Source organism: Montipora foliosa, chromosome 2, assembly GCF_036669935.1.
Source record: "Montipora foliosa isolate CH-2021 chromosome 2, ASM3666993v2, whole genome shotgun sequence".
Classification (NCBI taxonomy): domain Eukaryota; kingdom Metazoa; phylum Cnidaria; class Anthozoa; order Scleractinia; family Acroporidae; genus Montipora; species Montipora foliosa.
In genome coordinates this window covers 25,407,842-25,415,341 of record NC_090870.1, presented here as the reverse complement: position 1 = coordinate 25,415,341, position 7,500 = coordinate 25,407,842, and positions in this window count along the sequence as shown.

Genomic DNA, 7,500 nt, shown 5'->3' with positions numbered 1-7,500 from the left:
GGTGTAACCATAACCCTACTGTGAACCCTGAGTTTACTTTCTAACGTTTTTACGCCACATTTTCTAGTAAAACTAATGGATCTTTGCTCCGGCTCGATTCTAAGGTCCCCTAACGTCCACGATGAATAATCAGGATCTTTTGTAGCCATAATTAACACTGGTGCGTTGTGCGATTGTGTGTGAGGCATGTGTGATGAACACTAAGGGAATAGAATCCCACTCCTGACACCAAAATTGTGACATGGGTCAGGATGACCTAGGAAAAGAAACAAAATGCAAACGAAACAAAAAAAACTACACCCAAACCCCTTCCCAGAATCATACAACAATCAACCATAAATTTTAATTTAAGATATACTCTAAACTGATCTTATTTAAATCTTCTTAATGCCTTATATATATTTATATGGCAACACTAAAGAAGCTAATTACTTTACTTCGTATATTAACAATAACAATAACAATAACACCGCTCACCGGTGGCTCAGTTGGTTGAGCACCGGGCTGTCACGCGGGAGGTCGTGAGTTCAACTCCGGCCGGACCAACACTCAGGGTCTTTAAATAACTGAGGAGAAAGTGCTGCCTTTGTAATTACATCTGCAAATGGTTAGACTCTCTAGTCTTCTCGGATAAGGACGATAAGCCGGAGGTCCCGTCTCACAACCCTTCAATGTTCATAATCCTGTGGGATGTAAAAGAACCCGCACACTTGTCGTAAAGACTAGGGCATGTAGTTCCCGGTGTTGTGGTCTGGTCTTTCTGGTCTGGATAGGGTAGGGTGGAGCACCTCGCATAGGACCTCGAGTCCTGTTCGTGCTCCTTCCCTCTGGGCAGGTTTGCCCAGTAGAAAGAGACAAACCAGATGTCTCGCAAAAAACAAAAAACAAAAATATTAAACAGTTCAGTTCCTTTTGAGTTCTTTAAGTTCCCCTGAAAATCTTTCCCAGCAAACCAAACCACGAGGTCCACCAACCTTACTCCCGTTCTCCTATAAGATTTCTCCCTTGTTACTTTTTGGGCTGTCAGTCTTGCTGTCGCTTTCTCACTGTTTGTTTACTTTTGCAGCTACTGTAGGTCTATAGTCAATGCGACTCACTGCTTCTCAGAGTAAAGCTTCTCACAGTCGTCTCCAACTCTTCATTAACACCTCAAGAACACCGCCATTGCCAAATGGATTTTGTCCTTGAACCTTGGTCGGTGTATGCTAATGACTCTTAGCAAGGGAAATGTGTTGTCTGCCCTCAGGCCGTTCAACTCCTCTTCTCAAGTCTTCCCTCTGGGTCGCCTTCCTGTTCACCACCCCAACCAACAACATGTTACATAATGTATGTGATGTTGTGTTTTTAAATTAAAAACTGAAATCTAATACGTTTGTTCGTGGATATTAAGACCGTTGGGATCAATTGTCCTGCCTTTTGAAATTAAAAAAGCTTCCCTGGCCTTACAGATGGACTCTCTGTTACAAAATATTTTTTAGATAGGAATTAATTGCATGTCCTTGGAGATGTTGTGGGGAGAGGAGAGGAAATGTTCTGCGACTGTAATAGGTTTGGATTTGGTGTTAGCGTTACCGTACTTATTCAGCTATAAGCCCAGGGATTTTTACACAAATCTACACTGAATGTAAGCAGATTTAAAGGCGTAGAAGGGGTCTTGGCTTATAGCCGAGTATTTTTGATAAAAAGAATTTTCTGAGAAAATTAAAACAGTAACAAATGAATGTGTATTCACTTACGGGCGGAGCTAAATTACTTGTAAAATGAAGAGAAGTTGTTTTTGTTTTAATATGGACTTTTATTATCTGGCGCTCGTAAAGGAGCCATTTCTGTTGTTGTGTGATCGGGATCGATCTTATTGCTGGTCTCCTTGCTCGCTGTCTGTCTCGAAATCGTCATCCATTTCCTTGTCTTCACCTTTTTTTTTCTTCTGGAATATTCTCGTCGAAGACTGCATCGTCTTCTGTGTCGTCGAGCGTGTTATAGAGGTGCCAGGTCTTAAACGAACGCCTCACCATCTACTCTGGAATATCGCGCCACTTGAGGGAAGGAAGAGTCTGGGAACGAGATTGCAACATCTGTTGACACAATCGTGTAAACAAGCTTCTCACATGACACCACAGCAAACTTGAGACAAAAGCACAAGTGGATTTCTTCTTGTTTAAAGCGACATTTTCCAAGCAAAAAAAACGTACTCATTAAAGGGAGAATCTTACCTTGACTTCTTTGCTCTGAAAACCACGCCAACCGTCGTTGATTGAGCTCGCCGTTAAACAGATTTGCCTGATCTTTCCTCTAGCGACCGAACAATTGAATTGCTGATGCGATATTCTCTGGCGATCTCGGAGTCTTTTAAGTTTAAATGTGAGATATTAAGGTTTCCAGTCGAATAACTTTGGGTGTCGGCTTATAGCCGGGTATTATGCATATGCAATTTGTGTCAATCAAGTTGATTTTTTGCGCAAAGAAGTTTGGGATCTCGGCTTGTAGCCACAGTGAAAAGAAGTGGAAGGAAGTGTGGAATTAGAATGAGTTACATTAGGGGACAGTTTAGCTGTTAGCAGCAGGTTAGGGGAGCGCCTGAAAGCCACAAGAGGTAGATGTAGGAAAGCATTTTTGCAGCGGTCAGAAGAAAGAAGTAGATTGTAGTGTTTCCTTATTATGTTGAGGACGGAAGGAAGTGATGGATTATTGGTGGTTACGAAAGGTATGCATTCGGGTTTCTTTATCTGTTTAGGTTGTAGGGTATGTATGCGGGGAATGTCTGCAGCGTATTGTAGTGACGTTTGTAACCTCGTTTCAGAAAGTATGTCATTAGGTCAGTGGTGTGAATCTTGAACGTTTCATCGGTAGAACAAATTCGTCGTAGGCGGAGTGCTAGGCTGAAAGGAATGGGTTTTTTTGTCTGTAGAGGATGACAAGAGCAATAAAGTAAATGTTGATGTTTGTCCGTAGGTTTTGTGTATTGGTCTGTATTTATGTTTCCATCACTAGTTAGTGAGACGTTAACGTCAAGGAAAGGAACATTGCTGGGAGAGTGTGATCTAGTGAATTTTATGGTATGGTGAATGTTGTTGAGATAATCGATAAAAATTTTAAGGTTATCCGGACTTTCAGTCCAGAACATAAAAATGTCATCGACGTATCTCAACCAAGTATGGGGTTGAAATGGGGCGTTCCTTAGAGTATTTTTTTTTTAAAGCCTAAGGAAGAGGTTAGCAAAAGAGGGGGCCATTTTAGTGCCCATAGCTTTGCCGTGGATTTGAAGGCATTGGCTGTCATTAAAAGTGAAGTTATTCATGGGGGGGGGGGGGGGGGTGAGAATCATGCGGATGAGGTCGCAAATAGTGGCAGTAGGAATGGTGTTGCGAGGATCAGTGCATAAAAAACGATCACAAACATTAATTCCTTCATTATGTGGAATATTAGTGTATAAAGATGAGACGTGAAGTGTTACTAATAATGAATTAGAGGGTAATTTGCCAATGGTAAGGAGTTTATTGAGAAAATCGTTAGTGTCTTTAACATAAGATGGCCATTTGTGCACCATGCTTATGAGAGCCATAACAGTGGAAGAGCCAGTTATGGTACCAAACTGGTTAGGAGCTACCTTTTCCTTCAGTGCTAGTTTGGTATAATCAGAAACAATGAAGTCCTCTGCTATCTTTGAGAGGGCAGGAGTCAGGAAAATTGGACAGAGTTCTTTCTTGACTTTTGGAAGAGGAGTAACGTCGGCTAGCTTCCAAACTGAAGGCAGTTTTTGTTCTTTGTATGAGGCATTCAAAAGAAGGCTTGTTTGGCCAGCTGAAATCTAGTACACCACTAAAATCAAATCGAGCCTAAAATATTTAGTTTCTTTTTTAAAGAATACTAAAGAGGAGTGTTTTATCAGGATATAAAGCTCATACACATGACGTTTTATCGGTATTTTGATAGGCTGTTAGGCTCATGAATTATTAATGAGTATTTTTATTACATTTATATCTTTTTATAATACTTTCTTCTACAATTAACACTTACTGACAAACTTATCGTTGAAACACGACACTTATAAAACTATTTTCTAATTACAGGTGATTACGACCATAAATTAACACTAAGGAAAAAAAGAACAAAAACGAAACAAAAAGGAATTTTTGAGACAGTTTTGATGCTGTATAGTGAGCTACCAAAGGATCTTTGGATGGACCACGTCTGACCATTTTTGAACCTCATGCTCAACACTTTGCTAATTGTTGACAAATCATTGTCCCCAACAGGAACACATACAACTGCATTTTTTGTCTCCATAACTGTTAAGTAGAATGAAACAATAACGTATTACCTGTTCTGCATTTTCAATATACTCATATTCAAGAATAAGGTGCATTTTTATGTTTACTATCCTGTCAAATTTTCAATTATCATTACCAACGGTGGAAGGTACTGTAAGACTTTCCACTGTTCATGGTTTAAGTGTCATTACTGTAACACTGATATCATAAGAACAGATTCCACAAGTCTCACTTTGGAGCAATAAAACTGTGAATTTAACATTTAACAACTATTATCATTATTATTATTATTATTATTATTAAAGAACAATCCAGAGAAAAAATAGCAGCTTTCTATGCAAATGCATATCCACATGCACCCTTTTCAATTCTAAGAGATGCAGAATTTGCAGTGTACGTGTCGGGCTGTTATGGGCTTTTCCCTTTTCTTGCCATTCCATGTGATATGGCGCTCCTATCTCGACATTTTCCTTTCCACTGGTTTCTTTCACTTTCTAAACTTTCCAGGGTTGATTCCCCAACTGATGGTACATTGATAGGTGAGAGCAACTCGTTTTCATGGGTAGGACCTTTGCTTGCATGTAGCATCCCTATAAATATCTCTGTTGAACTTATTTTAAAGATTGACTGCATGTTAAATGGATGCTTTGATGTGAAAAACAATATTTTTAACATCATTGAAAGTAAACAAACCTGCAACGAGCTTTGTGTTTACATCAAAAATTGGTCTGCCTTGCATGGTTCCAGTCCAACAGTGATTTGTTCAACACATATTTTCTCTCCACACTCAAAGTTTGAACATCATATTTAAAGTAGTGATCCTAGCCCAGACACTGTTTCTTTTATGTAGTCCTAGAGCAGTAGATCTGTCCCACAGGCTTCACAGTCCCTGTCCAAAGCCTCAGCAGGACATTTAATTATACAACTTAATGACTGCGAATGGAAAATCCACTGCAGAATTCTGGATCACATACAGTTTTTCCAATTTCTTCTTTTTTAATAGCAGACCAGGAAAGCTCTAAGCCCATTTGCGGCACTCTTATTACAGATAAGACCTTTAGCTCCACAAAAGCGGCCTTTGCTTGACCTTTTCGCACAAGTGGGAAGAACCACTATCATCTTGGATGTCATAATGTTATGCTCAGAAAAGGTTGCATAGTGCTAGCCAAGGGAATCACCTTAAAAACCCTTACTGTGATGAGTGATGTGTTGGCCACACTTGGTTGGTGTTAGCACATATCACCTTGCTTTTTTCTTTTTTCACTTACTGTGATGCCTAGTCCAAGCTGTGCGACATGGGGGTAGAAATTCTTCCCTAAATGGTAGAAATGCTGGGGAGGGGAAAAAAGATGTTAAAGTATACTTGTGGAACAGTTTGTGTGTAAAATTGAAGGCAGAATTTAGTAGGCCTTGAGCAGGGTAACAACAAACAGGACTTTGATTTAGACCCCACTCGAGAAAAAAAAGAAAACACTTCACTTCACAGTGGTCAGTACTAACTAACCTCATGTTTAACTCCTCGTCCTTTGTGAGATTTCACGACAAACAGTTCAGAAAAGGTAACTCGGTATATGGATGGGACACCCATGTGGTTCCCTTTTGTGACGCCATACAGTCTGTTCTCCAGAATCTAACCACTTTAATTTGACACTTGAACAGTTACTTTAGCTTGTAAGATGAGGAAAACGAACTTTGCACTTTACCTTTTTTTGTTTCTACAGTTGTCGATTGCTGCCCACTTTCAGACCACAGAAATAACAATGTAATGAAACGTTTCTTTTGGCAGAGAAGAGATGTTATTTTCTCCCTTTGCTCTTAAAGAGAATTTTGGCAAGTAATTCTGCTCGATCAATCAATGAAGAAACTTTCATTGAGTTGTATCAGAATAGCACCCCACTTAATCACGAACACAGCTTACACAATAATCTTTGCTCAGTAATCAAAACGTTGGGTGTATTCTGGGCATGACAATTTAAGACGTTGTTGATGATTGTGGCCTCCATTATTCTAGAAACGTTACATTTCAGGCAGAATTGAAGGATGTTCGAATTACTTTTATAAAATAGCCAGGATTAGAACATCATTGTGATTGGTCAAACCGAGTTCATTGTACCTCCACAATGCATGCAGCCTACATCACAGGTGTGCATTATAGCGCAACATATGCACTCATTTGTTTTTGCTTTTTCCAAAAAAATTGGGAAAAGGAAAAAGAAATATTCTGCCAGTCCGCTGTTATGGCTGAAGAATTTTCTTAGTTTATTCTGAACCTCGACTTTCTAAATTCTTATGAAACTGAAAGCAGCGATGTATCCAAACAGAATGGAAAGAAGCAAATGTTGTGCCAATTTTCATGTCTTGGCAAAACACCCTGGCTGACTAGTGTTGTTGTCAAAATGGTGGAAAGTCTGCTACATAAGCATATCCTAAAGTATTTAAACGATTTCCGACTGTTAAGCTGTCAACAACACGGCCTCCTCCCAGGAAGATCTAGTCTCACCTAGCTGCTTCACTTGCTGCACGACTGGTTTAATACTTTAGATAATCTCGGTTCCATTGATGCAGTATTTTTGGACTTTCATGTTCATCTTCTACACAACCTTTGAGATAAGATATTGAAATGGTTGAGCGATTTCCTTGCCTCATGCGAGTGGTGATTGAAGGGTTAAACGTCACATCAGGGGTGCAGCGGGATAGTATGTTGGGGCCATTAATATTCCTGATTTATGTCAATGACCTTCCTTGCGCAGTGACCTGTAACTCTGATCTATTTGCTGACAACACTGTTTTTCAGCATCACATCGCCCATACATGAGACTGCGAACAACTTCAACAAGATCTGTTGATTGCCTCATTACCCTAAGGCTTGGTGGCCTCATGGTTAGTGTGCTCTACTCCGGAGCAAGTGATTGGGGGTTCCAGCCCTGGCCAGGGTCATTGTGTTGTGTTCTTGGGCAAGGCACAGATGAAATCATTCTTTTGAACACTTTTCCTCACATACAATGGGCAAAACTGTTTACACCTCAGAATGTCATCACGACTCCACCAAGCTGTAAGCAGACTGACTGAGTTCTGATATACAAAGTGATACAAGATTTGAAATATTCTTACGGCAAAACATCTTTAATTAGCAGAGAATTGAAAATGGCGAGCTATTCATCGTTGTTTAGAAGGTAATTATCAAGAAAAATGTGTTTAGTTAAGTTTTCCAGACATCAGAACCACTCTC